The sequence below is a fragment of the Mustela erminea genome, chromosome 3 (assembly GCF_009829155.1).
Source record: "Mustela erminea isolate mMusErm1 chromosome 3, mMusErm1.Pri, whole genome shotgun sequence".
NCBI lineage: Eukaryota > Metazoa > Chordata > Mammalia > Carnivora > Mustelidae > Mustela > Mustela erminea.
In genome coordinates this window covers 59,315,084-59,331,918 of record NC_045616.1, presented here as the reverse complement: position 1 = coordinate 59,331,918, position 16,835 = coordinate 59,315,084, and the positions used below count along the sequence as shown (strand labels likewise).

General features: G+C 37.1%; 1 protein-coding gene across 6 annotated transcripts in view; it reads left to right on the top strand.

Annotated features, from left to right (window-relative positions):
* The first annotated feature begins 3,924 nt into the window (after nucleotides 1-3,924).
* Nucleotides 3,925-16,835, top strand: part of ZFYVE16 (zinc finger FYVE-type containing 16) — a 51,696-nt gene continuing 38,785 nt past the window's right edge. For 3 of the 6 annotated variants that reach the window (XM_032335853.1, XM_032335858.1, XM_032335859.1), the window contains exons 1-2: nucleotides 4,195-4,304; nucleotides 7,176-7,225. The gene's annotated coding sequence lies outside the window, so the exon portion shown is untranslated. Of the gene's footprint in view, nucleotides 4,014-4,192; nucleotides 4,305-7,175; nucleotides 7,226-16,835 lie in introns of those variants that run through there. The other 3 variants (XM_032335855.1, XM_032335856.1, XM_032335854.1) reach the window with 3 other exon arrangements.

Genomic DNA, 16,835 nt, shown 5'->3' with positions numbered 1-16,835 from the left:
ATTATATGCCTGCAAGATTTGTTCTCTGCCACCAGGAGTGGGTTCCTTGTCTTTTCTCCAGCCAAAGGAAGCTAAAATTCTCCCAAGGTTTGGAAATGTGATCTCTTTTCTCAAATATTCATAAGGAGAGAAGATGATAACCACAGTTCATTTTTTCCTCCTCATTATGGCACAGCGTTAAACTTATGTAACTCAAAAAGCACATTAACATTTGTTTTGAACTTATTCTCAAAAAATATTGTTCAAGCAACTGACAAGGAGAATAATTAATTTCACTTATTTGATTTGAATTTCAGTTCTCTTTCTGCCTCCAGTTTACATGCTAACTGGCGGTGGATTTGGATCATCAACAGTTATTTCCTCTCTCTTTTGAGGGCCTGAAACTGTTGATTCCATCTGAACACATTTGAACTCTGGCAAGTTTCCTTATGCCAGCTTCAAAATATAAAATCAGTGTAACTGTGTACTAATAATGATATGTCTCAATCTTTAAAATATTTGCAGATGAATTCAGATGTGACTATCCTTAGATACATAAAAGCAACTAATAGTTTTGAAAATCTTTTCTTATTGACATGTTTTATGACTTGATAGAAAATATAGAAACATGTCATGTGCCATGACAGGCTAAGCTATGCTGCAGTAACAAATCATCCCCCCAAATCTCAGTGGCATATAACCAAGTTTACTTCTTATTCTGAAAGTGATCTGTTCATTGGAGTCTCTCAAGCACTCACACTGATGGAGAAGCCACAGTATCAAGTCTTGTTTGTTGCTGTGCCAGAGGGGAAGTGAGTTCTAGAATATCTTACACTGGTGGGTAAAAAGAACCCAGTCTAGAAAGACACATGTCACTCACTTTTCACAGTTCACTTGCCTGAATCAGTCACATGGCTCTATTCAACCACAAGGGGCCCAGAAATACATTGCCATCATTTGCCCAGAGGAGACAATTAAAAATACTTGGCAAAGAATTCTGACTCCCTTGCTAAGAGAACCTGTGTCATTACGCTGAAGCTGTATCATATATGAGTCCTGGGGATAACTGTATCTTGTTGCCACCTCTAAGACAGTATCTAGACATTTAACATCCTTTTGGGTCATTTCACTCTTAATGACCCATAGTCATGCAGTAGACTGTATCCAGTATGCAATGTATCGATTGCATAAGGAATGTGAAATAATTGGTTGACTCAATTATAAATTTAGAAATACTTTTTTAAAGTGTTCTAGTTTCTCCTTGGATTATTAAAGTAATATGTTCTCATTGTAAACACTTGGAAAATATAAAAAACTAGAAAGAAAGAGGAAAATCACTCATAATTTCACCTTCCAAAGATAATCAGTATTTTAGTGGATTTCCTTCCAAACTTTTTCTATGCATTTAAAAAAATTGATTCTCATAATCACCAAAACTATAACCACTTCTTCATTAGTGACGTTGCTCCAAATAGCTAATCTAAGTGGCCCTAAGCAGATAATTTTTTTAAAAAAGTTATTTTCCTTATAACATTTAATGCTATCTAACATGTTTAGATAGCATTAAATCCTAATCGTTAATTAACAGTTCCATGTCGCTTTCTGTGTTTGGGAGCAATGAACCCCTAGTTCTAAAATTGCTTGTTAGTATAAGACCAGCCATGAAACAAATGAATAATTGTAATTGTTATTCTCATTTGTTTCTGGTATTTTCGCCATCCAGATTACTAATGGAAAGGGAAGAGCTTTGTAAGTGCACATTACTGGAATTTAAGCCTCTTAAAATAATCAAGATTCTGGTTACCTTTCAAAATAATAAAAAATGCTATGGTCTAAGCGATGATTAGTTAAAGTCTAAGGAATAAATTGGCCAAAAAAGTTACAACTAGAATGATTTCCTGAAGTCGAAACCATTTAGTTATAAATTGGGATCTTTAGAGGTCAAATATGACACATGGAGTTTTCCAGTAAGTATTACTCAAACTTTGCAAGGACTCTTTTTCATTAATATTTTTAGTTGACATTGCATTCCATGTGCAGATTTCTTCTTCATTTCAATCAACGAGAGAAATCATAGGAAATTTAATTGACAAAGAAGCTACAAGAAGAGCTTGCAATTTTATTATATTGCAGCAACCTCTCAACTATTTATGTTAGTAAATAAGAGAATGACATGGAATTGTGAACTTCTTAGGGCAAATTTCATGAATTATCCATTTTTGTAATCCTTACAACTCCCAGCACAATGCACTGCACAGAGGAAATACCCATAAACAAATGTGATACAAAGTATAATTGCATTCTTATATGAAAGGCATTCTAGTTTGGGGGAGTTTGCTTACTTTATTGTTATTTCATATAAATCTTTGTATTCTGCAATATGTTCTTAAAATTTCTAGAAGGGAAATTATTAATTTAGATCATGTGAACATTTCTTGCTCTGATTTGACAAATAACTTTCCAAAATCTTTGTCCTAATTTATATCCCCAAAAGGATGAGTGCTCATTTCACTCTACCTTCACCAGTGGAATATATGCACATTTTAAGTGAACTGGCTAATTAGATCCACTGGAAATAATATCTCTTTTGTCTTCATTTCATTATTAATGAGTTTGAACATTAGTAAAATATACAGTAGGCACTGAAATTTCCTGCTTTGTGAACCGACCATTCATGTGTATATTTTTCCTATTAATCTCTAAGATCTCACTGTTTTGTTTCAATTCTTTGTCCTCACACTACATATGTAAGTATGTATTATACTATATGAATAGTTCTATATAAATCCTTCTATCCCAAATAAACATTTGTATGTATGAGTCTCTGGTATATATGGTGATTCCATAATGGCAGTTACCCCATTTTATTTCTCTGTAAATAACCCCTAACACATACAGAAAATGCATACTGTACTTGTAGACTTGCTTAGGAATAAATGAGATAATGTAAGCAAAGCATCTAATGCAGTGACTGTCACATAGTAGATGCTCAATAAATTATTTTACGCCATCAATAAGTTTTACTGTTAGACTAAAACAACACAATTCCATTTTAGTAAAATCAAGGCTAGAGAAAAAAATCAAGATTTAGTATTTCTGAACAATCACAAACTGTAATTGCAAATTGCAGATTTAGAATTTGAACTGAATCTTAAATCCTTCACCATAAATCACATCTGAATGGAATACTACTGATGTAACTGAAATTTTTTAAAAGAGCTGAGAGAGAGAGAGCTCAAGCACAAACCGGAGGATCACAGGGAGAGGGAAAGACAATGTCAAGCCCACGCTGCACTCAGCTAGGAGCCCCAAACGGGTCTCCATCTCAGGATCCTGGGGATCAGGTCCCCGAAATCATGACCTCCCCTGAATTAATTGGGTACCCCGTTCTCCCTAACTTTTGAAAATTTTTTTTAAAGACTAGTATGAATTATGAGCTGGTAAAACTTTTTGGCAACAGATGGATTATTCTTACCATAGAGATTATCTCTTCTTCCCTCATTTAAATTTATAGAAAACTTGTAAAAATAGTAAAGCTTAACAAGCACAAACATACATCGCATGAGTAGCATTTATTTCTCCAGTTGGTTAGCTTTTGTTCTTAGACGCGGGGAGGCAGCTGTCCTTGTGGTCACTGTTAGAAAAGCAGAACTAAAGCAACGAGAGGGAAGGGCAGCAGCGCTGGGAACAGGCAGTCAGCTGAAAGGCTTGCAGCTCAGGGGTGGGTGGGAGCATTTTTGTTGCGGCCGAGAAGAAGAGGAGGGTGGCCAGTGTGAAGCAAAAAGGCTTTCAGGGGAGCAGGCCTGGTTAGCTGCCCGGCGGCAGGCGTGTCCGGTACAGGCCGGTGCGCCGCGCCAGCGGCGGAGGGGGGCGGGGGAAGCTGAGTCTAGGTCAACGAAGGGCAAAGGAAGCCGGACACTGACGCAGTCTGCCTCCCGATTCCGGCTTCCAGGCGTCTAGTGGGAAACCGAGTCCTCGTCTAAAGCCGGTCTTCAAGCTGCCTCATCATCCCACAACCTTCCCAGGCACTTCCGGTAAGAAGCTCGGCACCCACAGCCCGGACTCCGCAGAGCAGCGCGCAGGCGCTTCGGGACCTGGCGGAGGCCGTGGACGCAGAGGGAGGAGGGCTGTGAGCCGTAGGAAAGCCTCTTGTGCGCCTGCGCTCTCAGCTCTTCTCCCCCCCCCCCCCCTGCCCCAACAGGTCGGGGGGAAAAACAAACCCTGAGCCGACGTAGCGCACCCCGGGTTCCCGGCCGGGGTCGCTCTTCATTCCTCTGCCCGGCGTCGCATCGAGTCCCCAGAGAGCTCCTCTGGGGTGTGGGGAGGTAAGAGCCCCATTAACAAGCAACTTGGCCTCTCCTCACTCCTGCTGCACTCACGGAGGGGGCGGGGTGGCCGCTGGACCCGTCGACCTGGGTGCCGGCTCTGGCCCTCCTTTTCCTCCAAGGGCCGAGCCTGGGCCCCCGACTTGTTCTCTTTCCCAGGCCGCAGAGTTGAACAGGGAATCACGACCCTCAAACCTCGCGTCCGCTCTGTAGAGCTTGGAGGGCCGGACCGGGCAGGGAGGGCAATCTCAGCGGCTTTTTGCCGGGTCCCACCCACCCAGACAGCCTCGAGTCGCCCCGAGTGGTCGGCTGCCGGGGAGCGTCCAGGGGGCCGCGGCGGGTGCAGGGAGAAGGGTGTCCCGCCAGGGGAGGGGCTGTGCCTACCTGAAGGGACTGTGGTTCCCGCGGAGAGGTAGTTTCTGCACTGGGAGGACTCGGCTGTAGCAGAATCTGTCATCACTGCCCTTGCTCTTTCGCAAACCCTATTCTCGCACCGATGCATTTTCTCATCATTTTGTACAGAAGGATGCGGCGGTGTTCTTCTTTCTCCCTTTTCTTTGGTACCTCTGAAAAATTCTGAAAGATGACCTAACTTTTAAACTATTAACGTACTTGTACTACCGTGATAGCAAATTATTCCAGACTGAGTGTTCTTGTTTGACTCATATGGAAACCAGTCAGTCCATACACTTGATAAGTTCATCTTTTTCATTTAACAAAATAGGAAATTGGTTCGTCGATTTAGCTTCCTTAAATTATTATTTTGAGCCTGTTGTCTTCTGAATTGGCGGAAGTGTAATGGTTTTTGACCCAGGAAAACTATGTATTTTTTTCACCCCATTTCTCCCTTTTTTCCCCCTCCCGTAGATATTAAACTGCATGCCTAGGGTCCAGAACAAAATCTTAACATAATAAAGATTATGAAAAAATAATAAGCCATAATTTCACCATTTAAAGATAATCAGCCACAGTTAATATTTTGACTTTTTACCTTCCAGGTTTTTTTCTCGTGGCATTTTCTTAATTACAGTGATTTTATAGAGTTGGATTACGTGCTTTTCTTGCTTAAATTTAAGTGTTTCCTATGTTTTAAAAAATCTTAATAAGTATAACTTGATGTTTGATTATACAAGTAATGCATGAGCAAAATATCTTTTGAAACAGTTACATTACAGATAAAGCTCCGTTCCCACTTAATTATAATCCCAATGTTACATAATATGATAGTATCACAGTTTCTTAACCCAGTGAGTCTCAGGATCCCTTTACAAATTTAAAAATTTAGAACTAAAAGAGTTTCTCTATAATGCAATATATTTAGTATTTTATAAATTAAAACTCAGAAAGTTTCCAAAAAATTATGCATTAAAAGCCCTTCACATGTTTAATTAAATAATATTTCTGAAAAATGTATTTAAAATTTAGTGAGACGGGTGGCATTGTTTTTTATTTTTGCAGATCACTAATGTCTGGCTTTGTAGAAGACAGCTGGATTCTCTTACTTGCTTCTCCCTTTAATCTGGTGGGTTATCTTGTCTGCTAAAGCACATTAGCAAAATCCAGCCATGCATAGATAGGTGTTTGGAAAAGGAAGGACCCCACTGACCCCCTAAAAAGTTCTGAGGTCTTCCAGGGGTCCTCAGATCAGTTTGAGAAAGATGATTTAATTATTGTATTAATACGCTGTTAGGTTCTTCTGCAATTTTGCACTATTAGGAACATTTCAAGTTGAAAGTTATTTGTGATGTGTTCCCCCACACAATTGCTAGTGTTTCTCTAAAAGTAGAATTACTTTGGATGCCTGGGTAATTTTCTTTTGTGTCCTAATATTGGGGTTTAGATGGTTTCAGTTAATGATTTGATGAAATATCTTTGCATGTTTTCAGTTGCTTTGGATTATTTTCTTAAATTTTTAAAAAGAATTGTTAATATCAAATGGAATCTCTTTGGAACTGTAGATACATGTTGTCACATTGTTTTAATGAGAGGGTATACCCGTTTACTTCCTATCAGTAGTATCTGAGATGTTCTTTTTATCGTACTCTTAAAAACACTGAGCGCTTTTACTATTAAAAAAAATTATGGGGGTGGCTGACTGGCTCAGTTGATCATGCAACTTTTGATTGTGAGTTTGAGCCTCATGTTGGGTGTAGAGATTGCTAAAAAGAAAAATTGTGTTCTGATTTAGTAGGCAACAAATGATACGTGTTCTAACTCATATTACATTGATACTACCAATTGTGCTTTGAATATTTTTTCATAATTTTATTAGTTGTACTATTTGCTCATTTATAGTCCAGTGTCAATGTGTTTTTCTAACAGATTTTCATAATTTTTTTTTAATATTTTAAGGATATGCACTATACTTTCTTTAGGAAAGGAACAAAATTATCTTTTCTCCTGTTTACAGAAGTAGTGCATTTAGTGAGAGTGCATTTTGTTTTTGTTTACAAAAACAAAACAAAACTAAAATACTGTAGAGATACATAATGAGGATGTGAAAGACATGCATAATCACAGATACCATCATTAACAGTTTGGTGTTGGCCCTCCATATTTTTCTTCTGTGTCTTTGCTAATACTTTTTTTTTTTAACAACTTATTTGTAAAAATGGGTTTGTACTGTGCATGATGTTTTGCAGTTTGATTTTTTTGTCATTTAGCATTATATATTGGCTTTTATCCTATAGAAGTACATATAACTCTGGGAAAGTTTTATCCAGAGGGACATTTATTGTAATCTTTAGTTACCTGATGTCAGGCTCCTGTCCTTTACTATATTCTCTTCCTAGGTGATCTCATCCATTAACAGGTATGTGTTGCCAGTTCCCAAATCTTTTTTCTATCTCAGACTTTTCTCCTGCATTCCAGATCCTTATATTCAACTGCCTATTGGACATCTCCCCCAGGATGTTCTCAAGGTACTGCAAACAGTAGTCCAAATGTGAACTCATGTTTTCCCTCAATCCTGCTCTTCTCTGTATCGCCTGTCATGGTCAGTGGTACCACTGTCTACCTAGTCACCCAGGATGGAAACCTGGCAGTAATGCTAGCTTTCTCCCTTGCTTTCACCCTGGAGAATTTCCCACTCCTTAGCCACTTTGCTATAATCTCCTTTCCTTCTGCTTTCCCCTCATCATCTCTCATCTGAACCATTTTAGTAGTCTCCTTCCTATTGGTTTTGTTGGTTTTCTGGTTAATCTTCTATGTTGCTGCCACTTTTTTTTTTTTAAAATCATGAAGAGATGCTTTAAAACCATTTTTTGTAAAATGCTGTAAATTTTTTATTGTAAATCTGAGTACATAAATGGTCAGGTGAGTAGAAATATTACCTAAATAAAATAGGTTATCATATGTACACATAAATAAACTTCTTCAGAATAGGGAGTATATCTTATATTCCTTTTGTACTCTTAGTGTATGTGGTAGATTATTGGCACACTAAGTACATCTTAGTTGAATGAAATGGGAAGTATGTGTAGCTTCAAATTTCATGTTAAAAGGTTTCATGTACAGTACTTATATCTTATATAAATTGTTGAATTCTGTTATTATTTATCTTACCTTTTCTGTCCTTTTTAGGCATCTCAGATGACATAAAGCTTAGTAGTACAGTGCTGTCTAGAGATAACTCTGTAAATAGGTATTTCATGAATTCCATACTTTTTTAGAAAAATTGTTTTTTTCCTAATGAGAGACTATTTCTAGATTCCTATGATTCTCATTTCTGTGCTTATGTTTTTAATATGTTCTATATTCAGAGTTCCTTTACTACTTTTTGCTATTTTATTTCTTAATGTAATGTTAATGTTTATCAAAGGGATACTTGTATGTAATTTAAAGAGTAAAATAAGACTACAGGGCTTAAAATGAAAAGTAATAATCTTTTGCCCCAGTCCTCTCTCCTAAATCCCACTCTGCAGAAGCAGCCTTTTTCAACCAGTGTTCCTCATCTGGAACATAAGTTGCAGTGCTGTTTCCTTAACTCCCCCCTTGATGGTTTAAAACTAGGAACACTTTCAAGCATTGGAAAGAAGGTAGTTCCTTACCTAAAATGGATGCCTTAGGGCATTAAGGCTTCATTCTCTTAAAGAACCATTGCTGAGAAAGGCTCCTGCAGAGTGAATAGACTATTCAGCTCTTTATTTTTTGTTCAACTCTTTTTCACTTCTAGGTTTTTAAATAACCTGCTTACTTACACAGCTATCTCCCCATCCTACTGCAGTTTTAAGTATTATTTACCAATTTCCTATTATAGGAGATGAGAATTTAGGTTTGTTACACAAGCCTCCACCTTTAAACACTGCACTTTTCATCACCTCTTATTTGCAGATTAGTTCCATGCTAATTTTTAGTTAAATGACTATTTAGTGTTTACATCATTTAACCATGTGCATAATGTGTACAGGTAAGCCAGGTATATTGTACTATTTATTTGTAATATAATATTTTGGGTTTTTTCCCTAGAGTTTATAATTACCTTAGTTTTGTTTCGTTTTTTTCTAAGATTTTATTTACTTATTTGTGAGAGAATGCACAAGTAGGGGGAATGGCAGGCAGAAGGAGAAGCAGGCTCCCTGTTGAGCAAGGAGCCCATGTTGGACTCCATCCCAGGTCATGACCTGAGCTGAAGATAGACGCTTAACTGATTGAGCCACCCAGCTGTCCCTACCTTAGTTCTTCTGTATTATCTACCTCTTATGTATCTTTATGAATGTATGTTTTATACCTTTTTAATGTATCCTATATATTTTAAGATGTTATTTAAGTAATCTCTACCCCCAGTGTGAGGCTCAAACCTGCAACCCCAAGATCAAGAGCTGCACCCTCCACTGACTGAGCCAGCCAGGCACCCTTCCTTTTTAACTTTAATTAATTACTTAATTACTTAATTAATTTTTAAATTTTTTTAAAAAAGATTATATTTATTTATTTGAGAGAGAGACAGTGAGAAAGAGTATAAGGGAGGAGAAGGTCAGAGGGAGAAGCCGACTCCCCATGGAGCTGGGAGCCCAATGCGGAACTCTATCCCGGGACTCTGGAATCTTGACCTGAGCTGGAGGCAGTCGCTTAACCAGCTGAGCCAGCCAGGCACCCATAACTTTATTAACAACCCTTCAGACAAGATATGTAAATCTCCTTTTGGTAGATTCAAAATGTCTGTTGTTTGTTTTGTAACATCTTTCCTGTAATTGCCTACCACTCTGCATCTGTCTTCTTGCCTTGCTCTCTAGGCCTGTTGTTGCACAGCTGTCTTTGAGGTATGTCCTTTTATGATCTTTGCATTGCATTTGTCTCTCCCTGTGTTGAATAGCCTGTTTCTGACTTCAGCCCTTCCTCTTTCTTGTTGTCTCCCTCATGTTGATAGAGTACGTATTTTAGTAGGCCCCTGAGAAGGACTGAAGGGGAGGCAGCGTTTTTAGATTCTTTCCTTTCTAAACATGTTTTTTAAAATTCTGCCCTCATATTAGCTGAATATAGAATTCTAGGTTGTAAATAATTTACTTTTAGAATTTTGGATGCATGGTTCCATTGTTTTCTACCTTTTAATGTTGCTACTGAGAAGTCCATTGCCAGATATGATAACCATTCCTTTATATGTGACCTGCTGTTGCTCTCTGGAAGCTTTTATATTTATTCACTAGGTTTGTAGTAAGCATAATTTTTGTGGCAGTCATTGCTCAAGATACTTTGAATATATTGGTGAACAAAAATACAAGATATCTACCTTCATGCAGCTTAATTTCTTGGAGGGACGAGTTGTTCCAGATGGTAAACAATATAATAAATATATTATACAAAAAGTTAGAAGGTTGCAAAGTTAAATGAATGCTTTAGAACAGAGACAAAGGTGAGCAGGATGGGATGGGGAGGTCAAGAGTGTAGGGGAAAGGTGGGGGATGCTGTTACAGCCTGAAATGGGTTGATCTTTCTGTAAACCACTCAGGTATTCTGAAATTTTACAATGATGAGGCTCTATAAGGATTTTTCATTCATTGTATTGGGCCTTGACTGGGCTTTTTCCACCTGGAGATCATATCCTTCAGTTCTGAGGTATTTTATTTAACAATTTCTTCCTTTGTTTATTCCTATACTTTTTTTCCCCTGGACTTCTTGTTACTTGAGTATCAGACCTTATTAGATTAAATTTCTAATCTTTGTTCTTATTTTCTTTCCCTTTCTTTTTGTTTTACTCTCTAGGATATTTTCTCAAGTTTATTTTCCAATGCCTTCACTTCATTTAAAAAAATCTTTTTATTTTAGAACAGTTTTAGATTTATAGGATTATTGGGACGATAGTCCAGAGAGTTACCATTTACCCCCCTACCCAGTTTCCCTATTATTACCTATTACATTAATATGGTACACTTATCATGATGAATGAACCAGTATTGATACCTTAGTATTAACCAAAGTCCATACTTTATTCACATTTCTTCAATTTTTCCCTAATATGTTCTGATCTAGGAGATTCCCCAAGATACCACATTACCCTGATTAGTTTTGTCTCCTTTGGTTCCTCTTTGTTGTGACAGTTTCTCAGATGTTCTGTTTTTTATTTTATTGAGAGTTTTGATACTAGTCCACTGTTGAGAAGAATGTCACATGTGGTTTCTCTGAGATTTTTCTCATAATTAGATTGAGGTACTGTGTTTTAGGAAGAAGACAACAAGATAAAATGCCATTGTTATCACATCATATCAAGGGTACATTTTGTCAACATGACTTAACACTGTTGATGTTTTCTTTGATCCAATGGCTTGAGGTAGAGTTGGTCAGGTTTCTCCACTGTAAAGTTATTTTTTCTCCCTTTCTGTACTGTACTCTTAAGAAGAAAATATGTGCCGCACACTTAAGGAGCAGGGAGTTATGTTGCACTTCCTTGAGAGCAAAGTATCTATGCAAATTATTTAGAACTTTTCTGTGTGGGAGATTTATCTTGTTCCGTTTATTTATCTCAGTATGAACTCATTTTTTTAATGATATGGGTAAAAAGCCTGTACTGGTTTATATGTTTCATTGTTCAGATTTCTAGCTTTGGCCTTTGGGAGCTCTTCCAGTTGACTCCTATATCTTTTTGACATACCTCCTTCATTGTATGCATGTATACATCCATGCATGCATGTGTACATGCACTTTATTTCTGGGATTACAAGACTCTCCATGCTCATCTTGTATATTTTCTGCCCCAGTCATAGAATCAGCCATTTCTCCAAGGAGCCTTGGCTCCTTTTGTTGGAGAAACCATGTTCTGGGTGCTAAGTATGATGTCTTGGTTCTAGGCCCTGTCAGCTAACAGAGCAAGAGATATACATGTTTATACTAATATCTGTAAGTATTTCAAGTAAAAAATGAGGACAGATATGTAACCATCTCTATCCATATAAAGCTAGCTATGAGTTTATACCAATGTCTCCAGTTCAAATCCATTACCATGTGGATCATTTTAGGTTCCTTCTCTTTTGCTTATCTAACCTTCCCTTCCAACAGTGAGAAACCTGGCTCCTGTCATCAGCCATCCAGTTCCTTTTAAATCCAGTATACGTGTGTAGTGGTTCAGAATCGTTAACCCATACCTGTTGGGAAACAGCTTTATGAACTAGAGCACAATGCTTGTGTTCCTTTTATCTTCAGCCTTACAGACTCACTCATTTCCAAAGGTAGCACTGTATTCCTCCACCCCTTTCAGTAAGGTTGTTTTATATGTTTGTAATAAAATTGGCCCTTTTCTCACATTCTGCATTCCATTCTGAGATCACCCAGTCTTCTTCTAAATAATTTTTTAATATTTGAGTATGTTAAGGTTTATTCTTTGTGCTATAACCTGACAAATGCTTAATGTCTTATTTTCATCACTATAGTATCGTACAAAATAGTTTCACCACCCTAAAAAAATCCACTATGCTTTACCTGTTCATCCTATCCCTTACCCCAAACCACTAGCAATCACTTACATGTTTTACTCTCTTTGTAGTTTTGACTTTTCCAGAATGTCATACAATTAGAATGGTATGGTATGTAGATGTTTTTTGGTTTTTGGTTTTTGGTTTTTGTTGTAGAGAGAATGAGCAAGCAGCTGGGGAAGAGCTGAGGGAATCTTAAGCAGGCTCCCACCCAGCATGGCACCCAGTGCAGGGCTCAAGCTCATGACCCTGAGATCCTGACCTGAGCCAAGAGATCAGATGCTTAACCAACTGAGCGACTCAGGAGTCCTACGTACAGTGTGTAGATTTAAAAAAAAATTTTTTTTAAAGATTTTTATTTATTTGACAGAGGGCAAGCATAAGCAGTGGGGAAGGGGCAAAGGGAGAAGCAGACTCTGCTGAGCAGGGAACCCAACTCGGGGCTCAGTTCCAGGACCCTGAAATCATGACCTGAGCCAAAGGCAGATGCTTAACTGACTGAGCCACCCAGATGGCCCCAGTGTGTAGATTTTTAAAAATGGGCTTCTTTTACGTAGCAATACATAATTAAAACTATCTATGTCTTTCTGTGGCTTGTTAGCTCATTTCTTTATATCACTGAATAGTATTCCATTGCATGAATGTAACATAGTTTATTTATCAGTTACTTACTGGAGGTCATTTTGAATACTTCGAAATTTTGGCCCTTATAAATAAAGCCATTATAAACAATCACACCTAAGTTCATGTGTGGACGTAAATCTTTATAAACCAGTTGGGTAAATATCTAGTAGTATGAATGCTGGATCATATAGTAAGACTATAGTTTTGTAAGAGACAAACTGTTTTCCAAAGTGGGTGTACCATTTTGCATTCCCACCAGAAGTAAATAGAGTTCCTGCTGATTGGCACCCTTGCAGCATTTGGTATTGTCAGTTGTTTGGATTTTAGCTATTGCAATTGATGTAAAATGGTATCATTGTTTTAATATGTAGTCCCTAAAGACAAATGATGTGGAGCGTTTTATCATAGGTTTCTTTGATAACTGTGTATCTTCTTTGGTGAGGTGTCTATTTGGAACTTTGGCCCATTTAATTTGATCGTTGGTTTTCTAATTATTTAACATGAGGTGTTTTTTTGTAGACTGGATTCAAGTCCTTTATCAGATAGGTGTCTTGTAAATATTATCTTCCAGGATGTGGCTTTTCCTCTCATTCTCTTAACAGTGCCCTTTTCAGAGCAGATGTTTTTAATTTTAAGAAGGTCCAGCTTAATCATTTTTTTTCATGGATCATGCCATTTTTACATTTAAAAACTCATCACCAAACCCAAGCTAATGTAGATTTTCTCTTATGTTTTCCCTCAAGAAGTGTTACAATATTGCACTTTACATTTAGGTCTATTATCCATTTTAAAAACATTCAGGTGTAAGGTCTGTTTCTAGGCTCATATTTTTGCATAGGGATGTCCAGTTTTCTCAGCACCACTTGTTGAAAAGACTACCCTTTCTCCTTTGAATTGCCTTTGCCCCTTTGGCAAAGATGCATTGACTGTAGTTGTGTGGGTCTATTTCCCAGCTCTCTATTCTTTTCCATTGATCTATATGTCTATTCTTTGCCAGTCATATATTACCTTGATTATTGTAGCCTTCTAAATCTAAAATCAGAGTGAGTTGTCCCAATATGCTCTTCTTTTTCAGCATTATGTTGGCTATTCTGTCTTCTTTTCCATATACACTTGAGAATTTTTAGTTTCCTAAGTCATACAAAATAGCTTGCTAGCGTCTTGATTGGGTTGCACTGAGAACTGACATTTTGACAATATTGAGTCTACCTATCCCTGACAATAGAATATATCTCCCATTTATTTAGATCTTTGATTTTTTTATCAGTATTTTGTAGCTTTCCACATATAGGTCCTTTATATATTTTATTAAGTTTATACCTAAGTATTTAATTTTTTTTCAGGTGATATCATAAATGGCATTTTTTAAAAAATTCCAAATTCCAGTTTTTACTTGCTCATATATAGGAATGCATTTGATATTTGTTATTAACTTGGTATCCATGCTCTATTCATTACTCTATTTCAGGGGGTGAGTTTTGAGGATTTTCTACATTGAAAATCATGTCATTGCAAATAGAGACAATTTTATTTCTTCCTTTCCAAATGGTGTACTTTTTATTCTCTTTTCCTGTTGCACTGGGGGGGGGGGGGGTATTTGATTTCAGTACTGTGTTGAATAGGATTTGTGAGAGAAAATATCCTTTCCTTGATCCCAGTTTTTGGTGGAAGGGCATCCAGTTTCTCATCATAATGTATAATGCTAGCAGTAGGTTCTTTTTAAATACTCTTCATCAAATTGAAGAAGTTCCCCTTTGCTCATAATTTGCCGAGAGTTTTTATCATGAGCAGATGTTAGGTTGTCAGATGCCTTTTTTCGTTTTTTTTGCATCCATCAATATGATTATATAACTCTTCTTATCCTGTTGATATGGTAGATTATATTAATTAATTTTCAAAGGTTGAACCAACCTTGCATACCTGGATAAATCCCACTTGGTTGTCATATATAATTCTTTTTATACGTTGTTGGATTCTACTTGCTAATATTTTGTTGAGGATTTTTATGTCTGTGTTCATGAGCAATATTGGTCTGTAGTTTGCCTTTCTTTTAATGTTTTTATTTGGTTTTGGTATTAGAGTAATGCTGGTCTTACAAGTGAATTAGGAAGGGTTCCCTCTTCTTCCTTTTTCTGAAAGAGATTATGAAATATATTTTTCTTCCTTCTTTCAGTGTTTGGTAAAATTCACCAGTGAAGCCACCTGGATCTGGTTATTTGTTTTATGGAAGGTTACTAATTATTGGTTCTGTTTATTAAGAGATACAGGGCCGTTTGGGTTATCTTTTTCTTTTTCTTTTTCTTTTTTTTAAGGTTTTGTTTATTTATTTGTCAGAGAGAGAGTGCATAAGCAAGGAGAGCAGGAGTCAGAGGGAGAGGGAAAAGTAGGCCCCTTGCAGTGTAGGATCATGACCCAAGTGGAAGGCAGACGTTAAACTGACTGAGCCACCCAGGCAGCCCATGGGTTATCTGTTTCTTCCTTTGTGAGTTTTGGGAGCTTATGTCTCCCAAGGAATTGGTTCATTTCATGTGATTATTGAGTTTGTGGGCATAGAGTTGTTAATAATATTCCTTTATTTTCCTTTAAGTGTCCATAGCATCAGTAGTTATATCCCCTCTTTCTTTCTGATACTGGTAATTTGTGTTTCTCTCTTTTCTTGATTAGCCTAGTTTATTAATTTTACTGATTTTTTTCAAAGAAAAAAGTTTTCGGTTTCAGTATTTTTGTTTTTTGGGTTTTTTTTTTCTGTTTTTCTATTGGTTTCTCTTCTGTTCTTTGTCATCTTTGTTTCTACTTGTTTAGTTCTCCTTGCTCTCCTTTTTCTAGTTTTCCAAGGTGGAAACTTGGACAGTTGATTTTTAGATCTTTCTTTTTTTAACCTGTGCATTTATGTTATAAATGCTTCTCTAAGCACTGCTTTCACTGCATCGAACAGCTCCACTTTGAATTTTAAGATTTTTGCTATCACTTTCCATGATCACTTTTTCCCCCTCCATATATTCTTTATTTGTGGCTTACCATCCTTGTGTCATAGTTGCATTGTTATGTTTCTGAGAATATTAATTAGTTTCTTTGAAGTTTTCTTCTGTTTCCTGCATTGTCTTTTTCTCCAAGTTCCTTTTGTTTGTTTTGGTGTCTGCGTTTTTGTATACTATTATATAGGGTATAACCACAATTTAAAAATAGAGGTAAAAGAAGTAATGTGCTTTGTTAAATCAGGATGACATACCATTGTTACTGAAAATTCTTCTGAAGTTTACCTGTTGCCAGCATAATTATTGTTCCTTTTAAGGTAAACTTTTCCTAAGGGCACTCAATCTTTGGAGTACAAAAGTTTCACTACAGAGTGGCCACTTGTGAATTTCTCTTTATTTAAATTGCTTGGTATGAGTTACCTGTATCTGTTGAGTTGTGTTTTTCATCAAGTCTAGAAAAATTCCTAGGATTATCTTTTCAAGCATCCTTATTTCATGCTCTGTAGTTTCCGTACGGGACTCCATTCCCATGATGGATGACTTCTACATCCATGTCTCTTCACCTGTTATATTTTCCTTTTTCTTGTCTTTCTGGGCTGCATTTTAGGTCATTTCTTCAGTTAGGTTTTCCAGTTCATTCAGGTCTCTCTTAAGCTATTGTTACATCTATTTAACTCACTTTAAAGTATCCTTATTTTTTCTGGACCTCAGGTATTTTCAGTTTATGGCAACTATCTTGTAAAACACTCTCATTTGTTTGTTTTTCTTACTTCTTTTTTTTTTAAATTTTTTTTTTAAGATTTTATTTATTTGACAGACAGAGATCACAAGTAGTCAGAGAGGCAGGTAGAGAGAGAGGAAGGGAAGCAGGCTCCCCGCTGAGCAGAGAGCCCCATGCGGGGCTTGATGCCAGGACCCTGGGATCATGACCTGAGCTGAAGGCAGAGGCTTTAACCCACTGAGCCACCCAGGCACCCCTATTTCTCACTTCTTACTATTCCTCATCCCAGGCAACTGTTCACATGTGC